Source organism: Mixophyes fleayi, chromosome 5 (assembly GCF_038048845.1).
Source record: "Mixophyes fleayi isolate aMixFle1 chromosome 5, aMixFle1.hap1, whole genome shotgun sequence".
Lineage (NCBI taxonomy): Eukaryota > Metazoa > Chordata > Amphibia > Anura > Limnodynastidae > Mixophyes > Mixophyes fleayi.
This window is the reverse complement of record NC_134406.1, coordinates 111,312,073-111,333,400: the sequence shown is the minus strand read 5'-3', so window position 1 is coordinate 111,333,400 and position 21,328 is coordinate 111,312,073. Positions and strand designations below refer to the sequence as shown.

Below are 21,328 nucleotides of genomic sequence, written 5' to 3'. Positions count from 1 at the left end.
ACAGATGAAGAGCAGAGATCTGATGATAATCGTGTATAGTGTGTACACGTCAATCGGTATGCTGATCGGGATTTTTTTAATTTATTCTGTCGTTGGTATATCGTTAATCGTTTACTTTTCTGTAGTGTGTACCCAGCTTTAGTTGGCTACGATCTGCTTGTTTATCTTTTTATCATGAGAAGAAAGGCTGATCAGACAGCCTCTAATAGTTGCCATATGGGCTTCACATCTAATAGTAGGAGTGGTTTCTTCTGTGCTATTATCTGCTTGGAAGTCGCTTAGAGTTTGTGTTATCTTACTAAGATTTTCCTTCTTTAGAAACAAATGGTCATTCAATCTCCACCGATATATCTCATCTTAAATTGCGATAAGATGTCAAGCCGTAGAAACATAGCTGAGTGGTCGGACCAGGGAACTGGGTCGTGCAAGCGCCTACAAAGATCATATCTAATCTAGAGTATGTGCCATGCGGCATTGAGTAATGCATATAAGCTCTGTCGTTAGGGTACAGCACTCTCCACGAATCATATAGATTATCGTGTGAGAGCAGAGACTGCTATTTAGAGCCTTCTTGAATGGCACTCTTACTACATAATATGGGCTGCATACGATCCACCCGAAGGTTTAAAACGGTATTAAAATCCCCTCCTATTATTACATTTCCTACTTTAGATTGAGAGAGTCTGGCAAAGAAGTGAGAGAAGAAAGTATGTTGAGAGGTATTAGGTGCATATGTTGTGGCTAAAGTGATGGGGGCATGCGAAAGTAAGCCTGTTAGAATAATATACCGACCTTGGGGATCCTCATGAGTCATCTCAACTGTCATCGGGAGAGTATGGTGAAGGAGGATAGCTGTGCCTTTGACCTTCTGTGAAGAGGTCAAGTATAATACCTGCGGATATTGTTTACAATGCAATTTTGGGTGAGTATGCTTAAAGTGCGTTATTTGAAGCATTATGACCTGCGGAGAGTGTCGTTTAAGGTATTGAATCAATATTGTACATTTCTGCTGAGTGTTAAGACCATTAACATTAATGGTCAGAATCGAGAGAGTCATGGCTGATACCGGAAATTATTCGACCAAGGTCGGTTGAGGTAGTACAGTTGGCGAAGTAAGACACCAGGTTGAGACTGGAAAGTTAAAGAGAAGGAATAAAGAGTTAGGGGAGGAATTGAAAGGAAAGTTCAAAGGGAGAAGACAGTTTGACTGGCAAGACATGTCTTCCAAACAACAGGACCAGTACATTCTGTGTACTTGGGGAGTGAGGAGGGTGGTAGCGTAGCAAAGATGGGACAGTTGGTGGAGGGGAATCCAAGGGATTACAGACTGGTTAGTATCTGCATTTACAATTTAGATAACATTCAAATGGGAGAGAGAAAGTGTTTAAAGGAAACACTGAAATATTTTAAAGAAATAATACTTATTGCTCAGATAATTACCTGCGTTTAACAACCGTAGCAAACAATAAACTAATATTTACATAGTGACATTCTCCAGTCAATCACCTTTAGATTGATCAATATCTGACTATTATCTTGTCACTAGTCTAGGCAATTATTTGCGTCACGATCTGGGAGGTAGATCAATAACCATGAGAAAGTATTTAAATAATCAGCTGTCTCCCAGACCACGAGGCCAATCCTTTCTATCAAATCGCTAAACACAGTACACTTCGTAAACATTTGGACCCAACATTTGGTCAGCTCACATGAGGTCCTAAACTTGAAGATCAATAGCATTTACAAGGTCTCTGGCATGCATATAAAATTAACCCATCTCACGTAGGGCCCTCGACCACATAGTACGATATATTTGACCATATACAGCAGGGCTCAAGAACCTCTTCTAGTAAAGTTTAACCAACCAAGGGGACAGACCTCATCTGTCTCGTTATTTGATCTATTTATGGCCTGAACAATTTCTTATCACTAATCCAAAGGAACATTAGCTTTTTAAATTCTAAAACCCAATCATAATGCTAAACCGGGTAGGCAGTTCTGGGCTTAGTGGTGGGACAGACCTTAGTTTGTTAAAATGAGATGTCCCAGTAATTTAGCGCATATTATAGCCCATTTATGTTCGATAATCTGTCAACCCATCTGGGATATTACAGATAAGAGACATTATCGTCTCTAAAATATCTTATAGGTACAGCGTATTTACCCATGTCCTGAGAAAACTATGACTACACGGTAGGGCTCGTTTATCAGCACTTGACTAGCCACAAAGGCCCCACTCAAAGTGGAGCAGTAGTGATTTTTACCTGTTGCCTCTAACCAAGCAGAACAGTTTAAACTGAGTAGTCAGTATTTATACCCATCTATTGTTAGCTGTATGACCACGAAGTCCTTACATTACTGATTCAGTACCTGCTATAAGCATTTAGTTCAAGTGGTGACCCAGCCCATGTGAGACCTCAGGCCCAAATTCATTAACCATTACATTGTGCTCTATAATCAAATAATGTATACTGGTCTCCTGTGGACACTTTGAGCACCTAGCAAAGTATATTTATCAACATGTGACTGGGCAAGGAGGCATTCTTCAAAGTGGTTGAACTAAAATCATGAACAAACTTCCAGTTGAGTCAATTAGCATCAGTGATCTAGTAAATAAAAGATAGTGAACACGTAATTTTTTGCTTAAGTTCCTTAAGCTTGTGTCCATGAGGCCGTAGGAGCAATTGGCCTTGTAGCTTCTGCTGTGGTGTTTGCTGAAATCGAGGAAGTCGGTATTCCCAATGTTGGCAAAATAATTATTCCTTGATCCAGTGACTTGACCTTGTGGGATAGTCCTTCATGACCTATCAGGAGGTGAAAGAGAAAGCCCCATCTAAAACGGATTTTATGATCCCGAAAGAGTTTGGTAATTGGAGTAAGATCTTGCCGTTTTTGCAGAGTAGTAGGGGCCAATTTCTGATAGCCCTGGAGGTCTGTTCCTTCAAACGTAAGCGAAGCGGCGGTTCGGTCAGCCATGGCGAATTGTTCCTTATGCTTATAATAGTGGAATCGGACGACAACATCCCTGGGCGGTTGGTTTAAGGAAAGTTTTGGGCGTAGCACTCTGAGCCTGATCCATTTGAACCTCCAACGCCGTGGCCTCTGGGAGATAATGCAGAAACAGTCTCTCCAAGTACTTAGGTAACAGGTCGTTATCTATTGTTTCTGGGATATTTAGAATGCAAAGATTATTTCGCCTATTTCTGTTCTCAATATCCTCGAGGTGTTCCCTGAACGATTCCACATCTGTGCGGAGGTCTGAGAGTTCTGTAGAAACAAATTCATGAAAATGGCATACCTCGTCCACCTTTTGCGCCTGGTCTGCTGTTCTGGACCCAATGGCTGCTATTTCTTTTCAGAGCTCAGATACTACCTCTTGTATTACAGCACGAACTTCAGATTGCATGGTGGATTTGATAATGTCTCTCAATTCTGAAGATATTGATACTTCATTGGTGGAGCTAGCATCATCGTTGTCCAATTCTGAATGTGGCATCGGCGAGGATGTTATCGACTGTGCTGCCAACCGCTTTTTAGCTTGAGTAAAAGGCTGTACCAGGGCTGGTGATTTTCGTATTCTTGTTCGGCATTATATTAGCAAAGATCCAATGATTAATAGACACTCTGAGATCTGACAGAAATAATAGCCAATATCAGTGAATGAATAGTTAGAATTCTCTCTCCCGTTGCTGTGGTGAAGGCGTTATATAGTTAGTGCTCCATGGATTCCCTGTGTCCCGATGTGTTAGCAGCCCATTTAGCCACTCATTTGCACGTAGATTCTGTACACTGTGGGCATTGCGAAGACTGCTTTAAGCACAAACTGGAGGGGGAGGACCCAAAGATGGTCCTACATGTGCCGAATAACAAGATACTCAGAATTAAGTGAACCTTAAGTAGAGATGTGCACCGGCGACTTTTGGTGTCTCGTGTTTTGTGTTTTGGATTCGGATTTCCGTGATGTTTTGGGTTCGGATTTGTTTCGCAAAACACCTGCCGGAAGGTTTTGGATTCGGATTTTTTTTGAAAAAAGCATAAAAAGTTCAAAAATCAAGTTTTTGGGCTTATTTTCACTCCTACGCTATTATTAACCTCAATAACATTCAATAACAAGCATTTCCACTAATTTACCGTGTATTCTGAACACCTCACAATATAGTTATTAGTCCAAAACGTTGCAACGAGGTATCTTTCTGGACTGCGTAGTGGAGTGGTCCCCACAATAAAATAAGAAAACCATCAACTGGTCTGAATCGCACCAAAAAATGTACCTGGACTGCGTAGAGGAGTGGGTCACCACAATATAAATTAAAAACCCTGAACTTGTATGATTCACACCAATAATGTACCTGGACTGCGTAGAGGAGTGGGTCACCACAATATATATAATAAGAAAACCATCAACTGGTATGAATCGCACCGAATAATGTACCTGGACTGCGTAGAGGAGTGGGTCACCACAATATAAATTAAAAACCCTGAACTTGTATGATTCGCACCAATAATGTACCTGGACTGCGTAGAGGAGTGGGTCACCACAATATATATAATAAGAAAACCATCAACTGGTATGATTCGCACCGAATAATGTACCTGGACTGCGTAGAGGAGTGGGTCACCACAATATAAATTAAAAACCCTGAACTTGTATGACTCGCACCAATAATGTACCTGGACTGCGTAGAGGAGTGGGTCACCACAATATATATAATAAGAAAACCATCAACTGTTATGAATCGCACCGAATAATGTACCTGGACTGCGTAGAGGAGTGGGTCACCACAATATAAATTAAAAACCCTGAACTTATATGAATTGCACCAATAAATGTATCTGGACTGCGTAGAGGAGTGGGTCACCACAATATAATTTAAAAACCCTGAACTTATATGAATTGCACCAATAAATGTATCTGGACTGCGTAGAGGAGTGGTCAACACAATGTAATTAATAAAAAACCCTCCACGGGTCTGAATTTCCAAAAAAAAAATTCTGGACTGTGTAGTGGGGTGGCCCCGGTACTAAATTTGATACCTGGCCCACAATACCTCCTCCAAGTTCCAAGTGTAGTGTTTATAACATATTAACACTACACTAATTCTAGCACGTCAAACCCTCTTGTTTTAAATAATGACAGGGCATTTAACTTTTGATTAAATTTTTTGAATTTGTTGACATTTTCTTTTACTTTTTGAACATGGCAAACGACTGTTGAATGGTCACATAATGCCAAAAAAATAGTTGCAAGATGGAATTGTCCTTGGGCCCTCCTACCCACCCTTATGTTGTTGAAATAGGACATGCACACTTTAACAAACCAATCATTTCAGCGACAGGGCCTACCAAACTACTGTGGTTGAAATGATTGGTTTGTTTGGGCCCCCACACCAAAATAACAATTCATCTCTCCCTGTACAAACTAAACAGGCTCTACTGAGGAAAGATGTCGTCCTCATCCTCAACCTCTGATTCCTCTCCCCCTACAGTGTGTACTTCCTCCTCCTCACACATTATCAATTCGTCCCCGCTGGACTTCACAACCACAGGTCCCTCTGTACTATCTGGAGGGCAGTGCTGTACTTCATTGAGGAATTGATTATTCATTTTTATAAACATCATTTTTTCAACGTTGTGAGGAAGCAACCTCCTTCGCCGCTCACTGACCAGGTTCCCCGCTGCACTAAAAACTCTTTCCGAGTACACACTGGAGGAGGGACAACTCGGGTAAAATAGAGCCAGTTTGTACAGGGGCTTCCAAACTGCCTTTTTTTCCTGCCAGTAACAATATGGACTGTCTGACATGTCTATTTGGATGGTGTCCGCAAAATAATCCTCCACCATTCTTTCAATTGTGACAGCATCCAATGCAGCGACAGTAGACATGTCTGCAATGGTTGGCAGGTCCTTCAGTCCGGACCAGATGTTATCAGCATCCCCGCCAGCGGCTCTTTTAGGAAAACTGAGCTTTTTCCTCGCAGCCATAGATGTGGAAGAAAATGAGGGTGGAGCTGTTGGCATGTCACGGTCCTCTTCCGAGGACAATCCGCTGACCAGAAGGTCTTTGCACCGCTGTAGACTTGTGTCCGCCGGAAACAGAGACACAACATACGCTTTAAACCGAGGATCGAGCACGGTGGCCAGAATGTATTCCTCTGACTTTAAAAGAGTGACCACCCTCGGATCCTGGCAAAGCGTACGAAGGGCTTCATCCACAAGAGCTACATGCTTTGTTGGATCGCAATGCTTTACCAGCTCCTCCCTCACTTTCTCCAGCTGCTTCTGCAACAGCCTGATCAGGGGAATGACCTGACTCAAGCTGGCAGTGTCGGAACTGACTTCTCGTGTGGCAAGTTCAAACGGCTGGAGAACCTTGCACAACACGGAAATCAGTCTCCACTGCGCTTGACTCAGGCGCATCCCCACTCCTTTGCCTATGTCGTAGGTGGCTGTGTAGGCCTGAATGGCCTTTTGCTGCTCCTCCATTCTCTGCAGCATATAGAGGGTGGAGTTCCAGCGCATCACAACCTCTTGTTTGAGGTGATGGCAGGGCAGGTTCATGCTTTTTTGATGTGCCTCTAGTCTGCGGTAGGCACTGGCTGAATGCCGAAAGTGTCCAGCAATTTTGCGCGCCACCGCAAGCATCTCCTGCACACCCCTGTCACTCTTGAGGTAATGCTGCACCACCAAATTAATGGTGTGTGCAAAACATGGGACGTGCTGGAAATTGCCCATATTTAATGCCCGCACAATGTTACTGGCATTGTCTGACACCACAAATCCCCATGAGAGTCTAAGTGGGGTAAGCCACTGGGAGATAATTTCCCTCGGTTTCTCTAATATGTTGTCAGCGTTGTGCCTCTTATTAAAGCCTGTAATACACAATGTTGCCTGCCTTTGCACGAGCAGCCATTTTGTAGATGCTGCTACTGATGCAGCTGTTGCTGTGGAAGGCGATGCATCTACCCAGTGGGCTGTCAGTCATATAGTCCTTCGTTTGCCCTGAACCACTTGTCCACATGTCCGTGGTTAAGTGGACAGTGGGTACAACCGCATTTTTCAGAGCACTGAGGACACTTGATCGTACTTCTCTGTACATTTTTGGTATCGCCTGCCTAGTAAAGTGGAATCTCGACGGGATTTGGTACCGGGGACACAATACCTCCATCAACCCTCTAAATCCCACTCCACTGATGGCGGACACCGGGCGCACGTCTAACACCAACATTGCAGTTACAGCCGCAGTTATACGCTTTGCAATAGGGTGACTACTATCGTATTTTGTGGTCATGGCAAACGACTGTTGGACGGTCAATTGTTTTGTGAAAGACTTAGCGGTCTTACGACTTCCCCTCTGGGAAGATGACCGACTAACAGCAGCAACAGCAGCAGTGGCAGTAGTAGGCGTACCGCTGCAGGATTCCTCGGATGAATCCCGTATTGAAGAGGACTCAGTCTGGCTGCTGACTTGGGCTGCAGGACTCAATCTGTTGGAGATCGTGGAGGAAGTTGACGAGGAGGGTGTTGCTGGTGTGTATCCAACTGGACCACGGGATTTAGGTGTCCCTGTACTGATGACTGTCCTAGCCCCAGTTCCTGAACTAACCACTGAACTATGAAGGTTATTCAGGTGACGTATAAGGGAGGATGTCCCTAGGTGGGCAAGATCCTTACCCCTGCTTATTTGAGCTTTACATAAGCTACATATGGCCATACATTGGTTGTCCGGATTTGGATAAAAATAACTCCAGACCGAAGAGGTGCATTTTTTGGTCTTCTGACCAGGCATGACGATGGGCTTTTTCATCCCATGGACATCAGCTGTTTCCCCCTCTGGTGCCTCATTTACAATAACCACATCACCATCCTCATCATCAAGTTCCTCCACAGCGCCAGCTACATCATCAATAGCCTCCTCCCGAGCCACCTCTTCCCGTACAGTGATGGGAAGTTCAGGCTTGACAACCACCAACACCCTTGGACTTGCCTTGGGGATTTGTGATAATTTCTCTTTAGAAGGCAGAGTTGTTTGCTGTTTTGTTGCTGACAGCATAACTCTCTTCAATTTTTTGTATGGGGGGGAGGAGGAGGAGGGCTAAGATCCTTGGGTGAAGATGGACCACTAGCCATGAACACGGGCCAGGGCCTAAGCCGTTCCTTGCCACTACATGTCGTAAATGGCATATTGCCAACTTTACGTTTCTCCTCAGATGATTTTAAGTTTCTCTTCTTGCTTTTTTTTTGAGAACTTGGGCTTTTTGGATTTTACATGCCCTGTACTAGGAGATTGGGCATCGGGCTTGGAAGACGACGTTGATGGCATTTCATCGTCTATGTCATGACTAGTGGCAGCAGCTTCAGCATTAGGAGGAAGTGGGTCTGGATCTTTCCCTACTTTATCCTCCAAATTTTTGGTCTCCATTATATGTAGCACAAGATACTGCAGAATGTGTGAACCTGGTAATATTGCAGACAGTACCAATAGACTTAAACTGCAGGATTGGTTTTGCAAATTTTGTTGTAATTAATTTTTTTTTAAATTATTTTTTGGTATTTTTTTTTATAACTTTTTTAAATTTTTTTAAACACTTGGGAATAATGGGGAAATAACTATGCCCTTAGAAGCACAGGACACTGGACCACTGGACTGAACAGGACACAGCACAGGACCCAGCAGCACCACTGAACTCAAAATTGACAGAGCACAGCACACAGCACCACTGGACTGATACTGCATAACACAGCACAGCACAGCACAGAACTAAACAGCACAGCACGAGATCTACCAGGACAGAGGACCACCTAACACACCCTCCCTCTACCCTGATTAATGCCCGAGTGAAGATGGCGGCGACTAGCGGGGAATTTATCAGATCCGAGTATCGCGAGATCCGACAGCGGGATTATGACTCACAGCCCCGGTTTCAAGTTTTCATTTGGCGCCAATACCCGGATCTGTCTCGGATCGGAAAGGTTCGGGTGGGCTCGGATTCACAAAATCCGAGTGCGCTCATCTCTAACCTTAAGCAGCTATGACTCCAGCTGTGTCTCTACATAAAGTTGTGGAAATTTAATAGGTACAAGTTGTAGTGTTGTATAGAATACACTAGATGGCAGTAGAGTATAGCAGTGGTTACTCGGGCACTATTAGATCTCTGATGAGATAGGATAAAGGCAGAGACAGTCATATATTTCTAAGGAGGTCTGGCCTCTAGCAGATAGCTGAAGTCCTATCGAGAGAGTGTTCTCACCTCTTTTTTTTCTTGTGTGACCAAAGACTCCAGCACTGCTGGGCTGTCTCAGCCGTCTAGATTGAAATATTATGCCAGCCCCCAGCATTAGCAATCTTCCCAGCAGGCACCGCAGCTGTTGAACCATCGGAAGAGAAGGTGGTGATGGCGCCCTTTCTTTCTGGTCTGGTGCCGAGGATCTTATTTAGGCTGACGACGGCAAGGGTACTCCTGACTGGGACGGCTGCTCACAAACCCGCACCAACGTAAGGTGAGTGGCTCAATAGGGCAGGACTCGTTCCACTGGCAGTTGTACAGTGTCTCCCGGACGGAGATGGCAGGCAGCCTGCAGTGTATTGGAGAGAGGGTCCAGCCTGGTCTGGTAATGCGGAGTCCTCAGATACCCACAAAAGGATCATGGAACCCATCAGACCCGCTTCCACCTCTCCCGGACCACCGATCGTCCCCCCTGGGCAGATGTTGCAATCGCCCAACAAGTCATCACAGGTGCTACTTTATTATTGTGGTGTTATCCACTAGTTAGGGCAGATATTAGGCGCTATTTTCACTGCTTTTACGGAGACCTCTGGTCTCTCACGTCTTCTTTAGTTGGCTACCAGGCCACGCCCCCCATAATTAAAGTCTTTTAATGTTCGGTTGCTAAAATAAGTCATTTTTTTCTTGACAGCAGTTTAAATAAAGAAATTATTTTATGTAGAATATCCGTGTAAAAATGCAAAAGGACAAATATATCTTGTTGATTTATTCTACCTAGTGACAGTTAAATACAGCAAACATATTTCCTTGCTAATTCTGCAATAAATAACCATTCATCTGTGTTAATAAAGAACGGAAGGAACTCTTTAGATTACTCAAAGCCTTAAAATAGCATTAATTCCTTATATATTAAAATTTCAAATGAGATAATTAGTAAATAGCTACTGAAAAGTTTATTTAAAATTACATTATCAAATTAAAAACAGATAACATAAGCACAGAATAAAATAGCTTATATTTAAATATTTCAGAATTGTTGCACTCCAAGTTATTTATGATCAAGAGTTCAATTCTCGAAATGGCCTGTGTGGAGTTGGTATGTTCTTCACGCGTTTGCGTGGGTTTCCTCCTGGTGCTCCGGTTTCCTTCCACAGTCCAAAAACATGCTGATAGGTTAATTGACTGCTATTAAATTGCCCTTAGACTCTCTTGGTCTGTGTATGTTAGTGGATTTAGATTGTAAGCTTCAATGGGGCAGGGACTGATGTGAATGAGTTCTCTGTACAGCGCTGCGGAATTAGTGGCGCTATATAAATAAATAGATGATTTATAGACTGTCACTCAGCATGTAACTAAGGATTAAACTACTACTAAATAGTACACACAGTTCTTCAATGCATTTGCAGACGTAGCTCTCGCAGTACAATTTCACATATTTTAGCCTTGTTCATAGTATGCACTAAATCAGTCACATGATTTTTACAACCAGCAAGACGCTTTAAAATATCTTAGGCTTAGTTTGTTAGATAGGTTGCAGGAATAATACATTAGATGTTAATAATCAGCAGAGTTAGTGTTTAAATCTGTTTTATATGTAAGACATGCAAAATTATTATATCGCTTTTGAAAATGCAAAATTTTGCAAAGGAAACATGTTTTGGCAACAATGATCCATTTTTAAACCTAAGTAGTTTAATCTCATGCATACTATGGGGTAAAGGGAAACTTCCCTTTACAAGGCAGCGCCGCTTTAAGTTTAAGCTGCGAAGACGCCGAACTCGCGGGAGTTGACAAAACCGGGGTATGATACATTTACCCCTATGTCTCTAATGCAGGTTTTGTAGTGCTTTTAGGAGGGAATTAAATTGGCCCCGTTAGTTGTGCGACCCGCACACTATTACCATTATTACGGTAATTTTAACGCAGATTTCTGCTCTCAGAGCTGCGAGCAAAAATCAACATTGAAATTACCCTACTAATGGTAATAGTGCACACTATTACTTTAGTAGCAGTAATAGTGCGCAGGTCGCGTTACTTTCACGAGTCCTCCCTCCCCATAGAGTATATTGTTATGAAGCTATGATAGTAATCTCCCTGACTTGCAGTAATGTTTTAAGCATGAATTTGAAGGAGCAAGGGAAAAAGCCAGTTTGAATCTTGTTAAGTTCATCTACTTCAAACAAGCTGATCTATGTTGAACAGCAGCAAGGTTCTCTGAAGGGCAAAGGAATTAAAAAAAAAATCTGTTCCAATTAACTGCAGCATTGTGTTTCCTGCAGTATTACCAGAGATGTTCAGATCTATCATATTAAATCAGAAATACATTTCTGGCCAAAAGCCTAGTATAACTGCCTCATTCCAATTATATGTAACCCTTTTCTTAGCAGAAGCTCCTCATTTTCACCACCTAAATGCCTAACAGTTCTGTGTCCACCATATTCTGTACTGTGCCCACCAAATCAGCCCGATGCCTAAAGTTTTGCCTACAATCCACAGCTGTGTGCACAACATTGTTCCGTGCACAGCAGCTACATGTCTATCCCAATATTATCCTGTGCCCACCATACTAACATCAAGCCCACCACAAAATCCACATGCAGTGCCCTCAGTTTGTCTCATGTACTCACAGTAGTTTTCTCTGGCAAACTTGTAGCTATCCTATACTGTCATGTGCATAATGAATCATGCTGATTTTGGACCCATCCTTCCACTATTACAGTTCCGCTCTATGTGGTGATGGTTTATTGTTCTTTACAGAATGGCCAATAAAATTGTGAGGCTTCCATCCTTTAGAAACCACAGATGGTTTCCATCAAGGAACCATTGTGATTTCAAGCATTCAAGTTGCAAAAGTTTAACTCTGAAACCAAGTGGTTTCCTTTTGTCACATAGCGGCAACAATTTTAACAAATGAAGCCTCTTGTTGTTTTATCAGTGGAGAGGGGAGTTGAATAGTAAGGGCAACCACTTGTTTCCACTGTGGGTAAAGGCACTCTGCCATGCCGTGGGTCATAGGAGACAGCCTTGTTGACTGGGTGCAGTTTGTGGCATTCGGTTGGAAATTGATGCTCTAGAGTACAGCACCAGGGTGCTGTAGATTGGATTGCCTTCAAATTACCTTGCATATCCTTGCATGTGCTGATTGTTGCATACTATTGTCCAAAATCTATAAAACGCTGTGGCCATATTTACTAGGCTTTGCTTTGATAGAGAACAGAATCAATTAAATTACGTTTTGAGTACTGGGTAGGGTGTGTGTGTGTGTGTATGTGTATGTGTATATGTGTGTGTATCTAATATATAAAAGAGAAAATTTGTCCTTTTTTCTGTCTTTCTATACAAATCCACATTTTTCAAGCGAAGATCATGAAATTTTGCATACGAGTGTATTAAAACATGACGGAAGCAACTAAAAAAATTTAAAATTGAAATTCATTACGGGGTGGGGGTGGCGAGGGGGGTAACACCTAAAAATCATCGAAAACAACCATAACTCTGGAATGACTGGAACAATTTACACCAAACCTGGTACACATATGACTTACAGTCTGACAACAAATATTGTGGGGGCAAGACACCCCTAGCACTCCTAAGGGTGGGGGTGGCGAGGGGGGTAACACCTAAAAATCATCGAAAACGACCATAACTCTGGAATGTCTGGAACAATTTACACCAAACCTGGTACACATATGACTTACAGTCTGACAACAAATATTGTGGGGGCAAGACACCCCTAGCACTCCTAAGGGTGGGGGTGGCGAGGGGGGTAACACCTAAAAATCATCGAAAACGACCATAACTCTGGAATGTAACATAGTAACATAGTTGATGAGGTTGAAAAAAGACACCAGTCCATCAAGTTCAACCTATTTTGGATCTCCTGCGATCCTGCACTTATATTTGAAATTAATCCAGAGTAGGCAACCGCCAATCTGTTTCAATTTTGAAAATCCCCCCAGACTCAATATTGCAATCCAATTTTTACCCTATATCCACTACTATCCTTTATTTTAAATTAACGGTCGTATCCCTGGATACACCTTTCCGCTAAAAATTTGTCTAACCCTTTCTTAAACATATCTATTGAATCTGCCATCACAACCTTCCCTGGCAATGAATTCCATATCTTGACTGCCCTTACTGTAAAGAACCCCTTCCTTTGCTGGTTGTGAAATTTCCTCTCCTCTAACCTTAGGGGATGACCACGTGTCCTGTGTATGGTCCTTGGGGTGAAAAGTTCCCATGAAAGCTCTCCGTATTGACCCCTAATGTATTTGTACATAGTAATCATATCTCCCCTTAGACGCCTCTTTTCTAAAGTAAACATGCCTAAACTGGCTAACCTTTCCTCATAACTTAATGACTCCATACCCTTTATCAATTTTGTCGCCCTTCTCTGAACCCTTTCTAGTTCCAAATTATCTTTTTTATAGAGTGGTGCCCAGAACTGTACTGCATATTCAAGGTGAGGTCTTACCAACGATTTATACAGTGGCAAAATTACACTGTCTTCCCTTGCATCTATTCCCCTTTTTATGCATGCCAATACTTTGTTTGCCCTTGCAGCAGCTGCTTGACATTGAGCACTATTGCTAAGTCACCTGTCTACGATTCTCCCAATTTAATGCCATTTAATTTATAGATTGCGTTCTTGTTTTTGATCCCTGAATGCATAACCTTACATTTATCTGTGTTAAACCTCATATTCCATTTAGCCGCCCAATCCTCCAGTTTATTTAAGTCCCTCTGTAGAGAAGCTACATCTTGCTCTGATTTTATTACCTTACAGAGTTTAGTGTCATCTGCAAAAATACAAACTTTACTCTCTAAACCATCACCAAGGTCATTAATAAATATATTAAAAAGGAGTGGTCCCAGCACGGAACCTTGAGGTACTCCACTTAAGACTTTTGACCAATTAGAAAATGTTCCATTTATCACAACTCTCTGTTCCCTATTCTCTAACCAGTTTTCAATCCAAGTACAAATTTTGATTTTTAGACCCAGTTCCCTTATTTTGTAAACCAACCTCTTGTGTGGCACTGTATCAAAGGTCTTTGCAAAATCTAAGTAGACCACATCTACTGTCCTGCCCTGGTCTAAGTTCCCACTAACTTCCTCGTAGAAACTAATTAGATTAGTTTGACATGACCTATCCCTCACAAATCCATGTTGATTCCCACTAATAATTTTATTGCGTACCAAGTAATCCTGAATACTGTCCCTTAAAATACCTTCCAGTAGTTTCCCCACTATTGATGTCAGGCTTACAGGTCTATAATTCTCTGGTTGTGATCTCGCCCCCTTTTTAAACAACGGCACCACATCTGCTATTCGCCAATCCCTTGGTACTGAGCCTGATGAGATTGAATCTCTGAAAATTAAGAATAGCGGTCTAGCTATTTCCGAGTTTAACTCCATAAGGACCCTTGGGTGTATGCCATCTGGACCTGGAGCTTTATTTATCTTAATATTCTTCAGTCGCCTTTGGACTTCTTCCTCTGACAACCAAGTATTAATTAATGGCATGGTTTCATTTCCATTTTTATGTATTACTTCTGCCATTTGTTCCTCTCTGGTAAATACTGAAGAAAAGAACGTGTTTAATATCTCTGCTTTTTCCTTAGTATCATTTATCAATTCACCCATCTCACTTCTTAGGGGTCCTATATTATCTTTTTTAATCCTTTTGCCATTTATATACTTAAAAAACTTTTTGGGGTTTGTCTTACTTTCTTTTGCAACGTGCCTTTCATTTTCTAATTTAGCCAATCTAATTTCCTTTTTGCATGTTTTATTACATTCCTTGTACCTATGGAAGGACTCCTCTGACCCTTCAGACTTAAACAATTTAAATGCACGCTTCTTCCTTTGCATTTCTTCCCTTACCTTTTTATTTAGCCACATTGGTTTAGACTTAATTCTTTTACATTTATTTCCCATAGGAATGAACTTATACGTGTATGTTTCCAACAACATTTTAAAGACAGCCCACATTTCTTCCGTATTTTTTCCTTCAAAGGCTTTGTCCCAGTCTATGCTCTTTATAGACTCCTTTAGCATATTAAAATTTGCCTTTTTAAAGTTTAAAGTCCTAGTTGATCCCTTATACTGTTGTTTCTGGAAACTAATTTTAAATGAGACCATATTATGATCACTGTTTCCCAAGTGCTCCTTTACTTGAATATTTGATATTACGTCTACATTGTTTGTTATTACTAGGTCCAGTATAGTCCGGTTCCTAGTTGGTTCCTCAACTAATTGGGACATGTTATGGTATCTTAGCGTGCTCAGAAACCTATTTCCCCTAGCTGTACCGCAGGTCTCAGTACTCCAATCAATGTCCGGATAATTAAAATCCCCCATAATTAAAATTTGACCTAGTTGTGTAGCCTTTTCAACTTGCTGTAGAAGTTGGGCTTCCTCAATCGTACTAATATCTGGCGGTTTATAGCATATCCCTATCAGAAACTTCTCTGAACTTTTTCCTCCGCTGGATATTTCCACCCACAATGCCTCTATATTATCACCAATATTCTCGTATATAACTTCCTGAATACTTGGTTTTAATTCTGGCTTAATATAAAGACATACTCCTCCTCCCCTTTTATTTACCCTATCCCTCCTGAAGAGAGAATATCCTTCCAAGTTGACTGCCCAGTCATGTGTATCATCCCACCAGGTCTCAGTAATACCTATAATATCATACTGCTCATTCATTGCTACTAGTTCTAACTCCCCCATTTTACCTGTCAGGCTTCTTGCATTTGCAAGCATACACTTAAGTCTATTGCCTCCCTTAGGTATTTCTTTTTGCTTTAAAAAGGGCCGCTCCTTATCGGCTATGCTTCCCTTTCCCCCCTCTCCACCCCCTTTACTCTTGTTAAATTCCTCCTTACTACTCTCAATGTCTATCCCATAAATATTTGCTTGCCCCTCCCCCCCGGAGCCTAGTTTAAAATCTCCTCCAACCTTCTAACCATCCTCTCCCCTAGCACTGCAGCCCCCTCCTCATTCAGGTGCAATCCATCACGACAATAAAGATGGCAACTGACCGAGAAATCAGCCCAGTGCTCTAAGAATCCAAAACCCTCCTTCTTACACCAATCTTTTAGCCACGCATTAACCTCCCTAATCTCCCGCTGCCTCCCTGGACTAGCGCGTGGCACAGCTAGTATTTCCGAAAATACTACCTTGGATGTCCTTGCCTTAAGTTTGCGACCTAAGTCCCTGAAATCATTCTTTAGGACACCCCTTCTTCCTCTAACTCGGTCATTGGTGCCAACATGCACCAAAACCGCTGGGTCATTCCCAGCCTCTCCCAACAATCTGTCCACCCGATCCGCAATATGCTGAGCCCGAGCACCCGGGAGACAACACACTGTTCGGAATGCACGGTCCCGGTAACAGATTGCCCTATCTACCTTCCTAATAATTGAATCCCCTACCACCACAATCTGCCTGGGTCCCTGAGTAACTTTGGTCCCCTCTGTGCTGGAGAGACCATTCCCTTGGTTGCTAGAGGAAGCAGTGTCATCCAACTCTACCAATTCTGAACTGCCTTCCACAGTATCTTCATCCAATCTAGCAAATCTGCTGGGATTGCCTAGCTCAGAACTGGCCTGCCTCTTCCTCCCTCTGCTACCACTAGTAACTGTTACCCAGCTGCCTACCTGTGCATCCTCCTCTGTCTCTGCTCCACCCTGCTCAGCTAATGCATCAACCGTGAGCTGTAAACTCTGCTCCAGGTTGGCAATGTCTCTCAATGTTGCAATGGTCTGCTTTAGATCAGTTACCTGGGCTTCCAAAGAGACCAATTGCTCACATTTTTCACAGAGGTATAAACCTTGAAACACTTGCTCCAAGTGTGTATACATTTGACAAGATATGCATTGAGTGAGATCATCAAGCCTGCTACTACTCATCTTATTATGGCTAACCTAACTTCTTATAGCCTACAGTGAACTTTAGTACTAGCCGTTCCTAGCCACTTACCAGATTAAACCCCTTCCTGGATTCAACTCTTTACTGGAACCAACTCCACACTTTAAACTAAAACAGCACTTGAAATCAAAAAAGCAGTGAAATCACAGGCTCAATGAAATCGCTTAACCTCCTGTTAAATAGAGCTTGCACTAACCAGCTGTATCAACTATGCAATTAAACCACACCCACTAGCTCTAACAGAGAGAAGGGAAAAAAAAAAAAAGAGAAAAGAAAAAAAAAAAAAGGGACACTTAATAAACACACAGAAAAACGAATCCCGTTCAATAAACACACAGAATAATTCCCCAAACTATATCACAGCAATCCTTACTGGAACAAACTCCACACTTTAAACAAAAACAGCACTTGAAATCAGAAAAGCAGTGAAATCACAAGCTGTCTGGAACAATTTACACCAAACCTGGTACACATATGACTTACAGTCTGACAACAAATATTGTGGGGGCAAGACACCCCTAGCACTCCTAATCAAACACAATTTTTAAGAGGCAATGATTTACTAATGGGTGGAGTCACTGTTGTATTGGCTAGAGATTTTCGACAAACATTGCCGGTCATTCCAAAAGGAACAATGGCGGATGAATTTAATGCATGCCTTAAATCATCACATCTTTGGAGGCATGTTCGCACTTTGCGACTAACCACAAATATGAGAGTTTCTCTGCATGGCAACACAATGGACGGTCAGTTTACTAATCATTTGTTAAATATTGGGAATGGTTTAATGCCGCTTCATCCAGTAACTAAAATAATTGTGTAAACAACATCAACTTAAAGATTCAAGAAGAGTTGCCTGGAGAAGCCATATTATAGAAATCAATAGATACCGTTGTTGAAGAAAATGAGGCTGTGCACTATCCTACCGAATTTTTAAACTCTTTAGAACCTCCCGAAATGCCACCGCATAACCTGGTACTGAAGATTGGATCACCCATTATGCTTCTCAGAAATTTAAATCCTCCAAGACTTTGTAACGGTACAAGATTAGTAGTCTAAAAGCTTCATTCTCATGTCATTAAAGCAACTATTTTGACAGGCTGTGCAAAAGGTGACAATGCTTTCATTCCACGCATACCTCTCATTCCATCTGATATGCCATTTCAATTTAAGCGTCTACAATTTCCAGTTCGTTTAGCTTTTGCCATGTCTATCAATAAGGCCCAAGGACAATCTTTACATGTAGCTGGAGTCAACTTGGAATCACCTTGCTTTTCTCATGGACAATTTTACGTTGTGTGCTCAAGAGTTGGATCACCAAGAAATTTGTATGTATTTGCCCCAAATGAAGCAAAGAGAAATATAGTTTATCAAGCTGTTTTGAAGTAATTGTTTATCGGTTCGTTCCATCATATACAGTTCAAATACAGTTTGACATTTTCACTTTTCACCTTCTACTGGTCCATTTTTAACATGATATTTACATGTATGTTTAATATGTAGATTGATTTTTGTTAATAGACATTCTTTAAATCCCGGGCAACGCCGGGTATTCTGCTGGTATATATGTGTATATATATGTGTATGTGTGTGTGTATATATATATATATATATATATATATATATATATATATATATATATATATATATATTATACACACAAGCTATGTCTATTAAATAACGAGACTGATTAAATAACTCCCCTTTATTTATTGGTATTGGAAATTTAATGTTTTTCCCCTTCAATATACTCCCCATTTGCACTAATACATTGCTGTAGTCTTGTTTTCCACTGGTCGAAGGCATGGAGCAAATCAATTTCTGTCTCTTGTTTCATATCTGTCGTTTTCTTCTTTACAGCATTAAATGACTCAAAATGTATCCCTTTAAGCACCGATTTAACTTTTGGGAAAAGATAAAAATTGCAAGGTGCTAAATCGGGCGAATATGGAGGATGTTCAAGTGTAGTAATTTGTTTGTCGGTCAAAAACGTCCCTCGCTAAATCTTTTGTGCCACTCAAACACACGCGCACGAGACAGGCAGTCATTCTCAGAGGCCGTAGTAAGCATTTGAAAACATTCTGCTGGTGTTTTGTGCAATTTTGATAAAAATTTCAAATTGACACGTTGTTCAACTTTTAAACTTAGCATTTTTTCGTCACTCTATAGAAAACACAATCAAACTCACAATCAACTGAACATTATAGAGTGTTACGTACGCAGTTATAACCGGTTCTGACTGCTTTGTTTACTAGGTGGAATCACAGTCTCGTTATTTAATACCTACCTTGTGTATGTATTTGTGTGTGTGTGTGTATGTATGTATGTATATATATGTGTATATGTGTGTATGTATATATATATATATATATATATATATATATATATATATATATATATATATATATATATATATATATATATATATATATATATATGTGAGAGATCCACTTTTAAATGCTGAACAGTGATTTTCTTATATGCCCACAGTGCAAGGCTAGACATTCTATAGTAGGTTTATTTGGTATGTCCATACAAGCTGTGAAGAAACTTAATTTGTTGTGACTACCTACTCTTTTGAATACACTATAATTTATTGACACAGCTACAACCCCAATTACTTCAGACCCAACCCTGTCACGAGGGCCCACCTTCAATCTGTTGTATTGTTGAGAGCTTAGTTATATATGAACAAGACTAACAATAGTGATTTGAAAGAGATTATGGGAAAGAGAAAAATAACCATTTTTCAGCTAAGACACATAAAGATGACATGGATTCCTCAGGAGGCATAGCCTTACCTAATCTAAAAGTGTACTACTTTGCAGCATAATTATCTCAATTAATTTAATGGCTATGGGACATATGGGGTGCTGTGAGGAATAAAGCAGAGGGTGGAGTCAAGTGTGACATCAAGGCAGCATGCTTGGGAGACTGAGGAAATTGTGGTATTATTGACAGTGAGGGAGATTTGAGAGCAGGTGGTGACTCTGGCAGGAGGGAAGATAGTAAGCTTTGTTTTGGACATGTTGAGCTTTAGGTAGCGTTGGGACATCCATGTGGAGATAGCAGAAAGAAATATGGTTACATGAGATGGTACAGAAGGAGAATGGTCAGTGGGAGAGATATAGATTTGGGTGTCATCGGTGTAGAGGTGATACGGGAGGCCGAATGAGCAAATTAGGTCCCCAAGAGAAGAGGTGTATAATGAAAAAAGTAAAGGGCCAAGAACAGAGGCTTGTGGGACCCCAACAGATAGTGGGAGTGAAGGGTAGAAACTCTAAAGGATCGGTTCAATAGTAGGAAGTGAACCAGGAAAAAACTGCGACGAAGGCCAGTGGAGTGAAGGTAGTATAGGAGAAGAGGGTGATCAACAGTATCAAAAGCAGCAGAGAGGTCCAGGAGCATGAGTATGGAGAAATGACCCTTAGACTTTGCAGTAAGTAGATCATTGATCACGTTTGTGAGAGCAGTTTCAGTGGAATTTTGGTGCCAAAGCCTAATTGCAGAGACTTGAGAATGAAATGAGAGGAGAGAAAGTGAGACAGGCGTTTGCTTTCAAACTACTTGAGCAATAAGTGTACAAAGTGGAGGAGAGAAATAGGGTGGATCGAGAGATTGTTTGTTTCTTTAGAATTGGTGAAATGAACCCATGTTTAAAGGAGAATGGGCATGCAGTGGAGGAGAGGGAGCAGAGAAGTTGGGAGAGAATAGGGTAGAGGGGACAGTTTGTAGGGCGAGATGAAAAAAGAAGTGCAGAAGCTTTGTCTCTGAAGTGTAGATTAAGCAGTAGCACATGCTTTGGGAGTGCCAGGCAGTGTTGGGCTTGTGGATGGAGGTTTAGGAATGTGTTATGAATACAGTACCTGCAGTTCCCCCTCCTGATGCCAATATGTGTCTGTATGGTATTTCCTTGAAGATATTACTATTAAAACAATTTACAAATATGTTTTTAACCTTTGCCAAAGTTGTCAAGTTATCATAACAAGAGCGTGGCTTGCTACAAATTCCCCTGGACTTCCAAAAGTTGTGAGCGTTTGTTAATGACACGCTGAAAGGGTTACATACCAGTAGAAACACTGTGCAACAAGATTTGGTTCAATTTGTACAAATCAAAGTATAGAACAAGCCCAATTTCGAGGGAGTACTTGACTAAAGTA

The 21,328-nt window shown here is 41.4% G+C and overlaps 1 protein-coding gene across 3 annotated transcripts in view; it reads left to right on the top strand.

Annotated features, from left to right (window-relative positions):
• The window catches only part of SLC12A7 (solute carrier family 12 member 7), a 271,122-nt gene that overhangs the window by 180,496 nt on the left and 69,298 nt on the right, over positions 1 to 21,328 (top strand). The window lies entirely within an intron of this gene.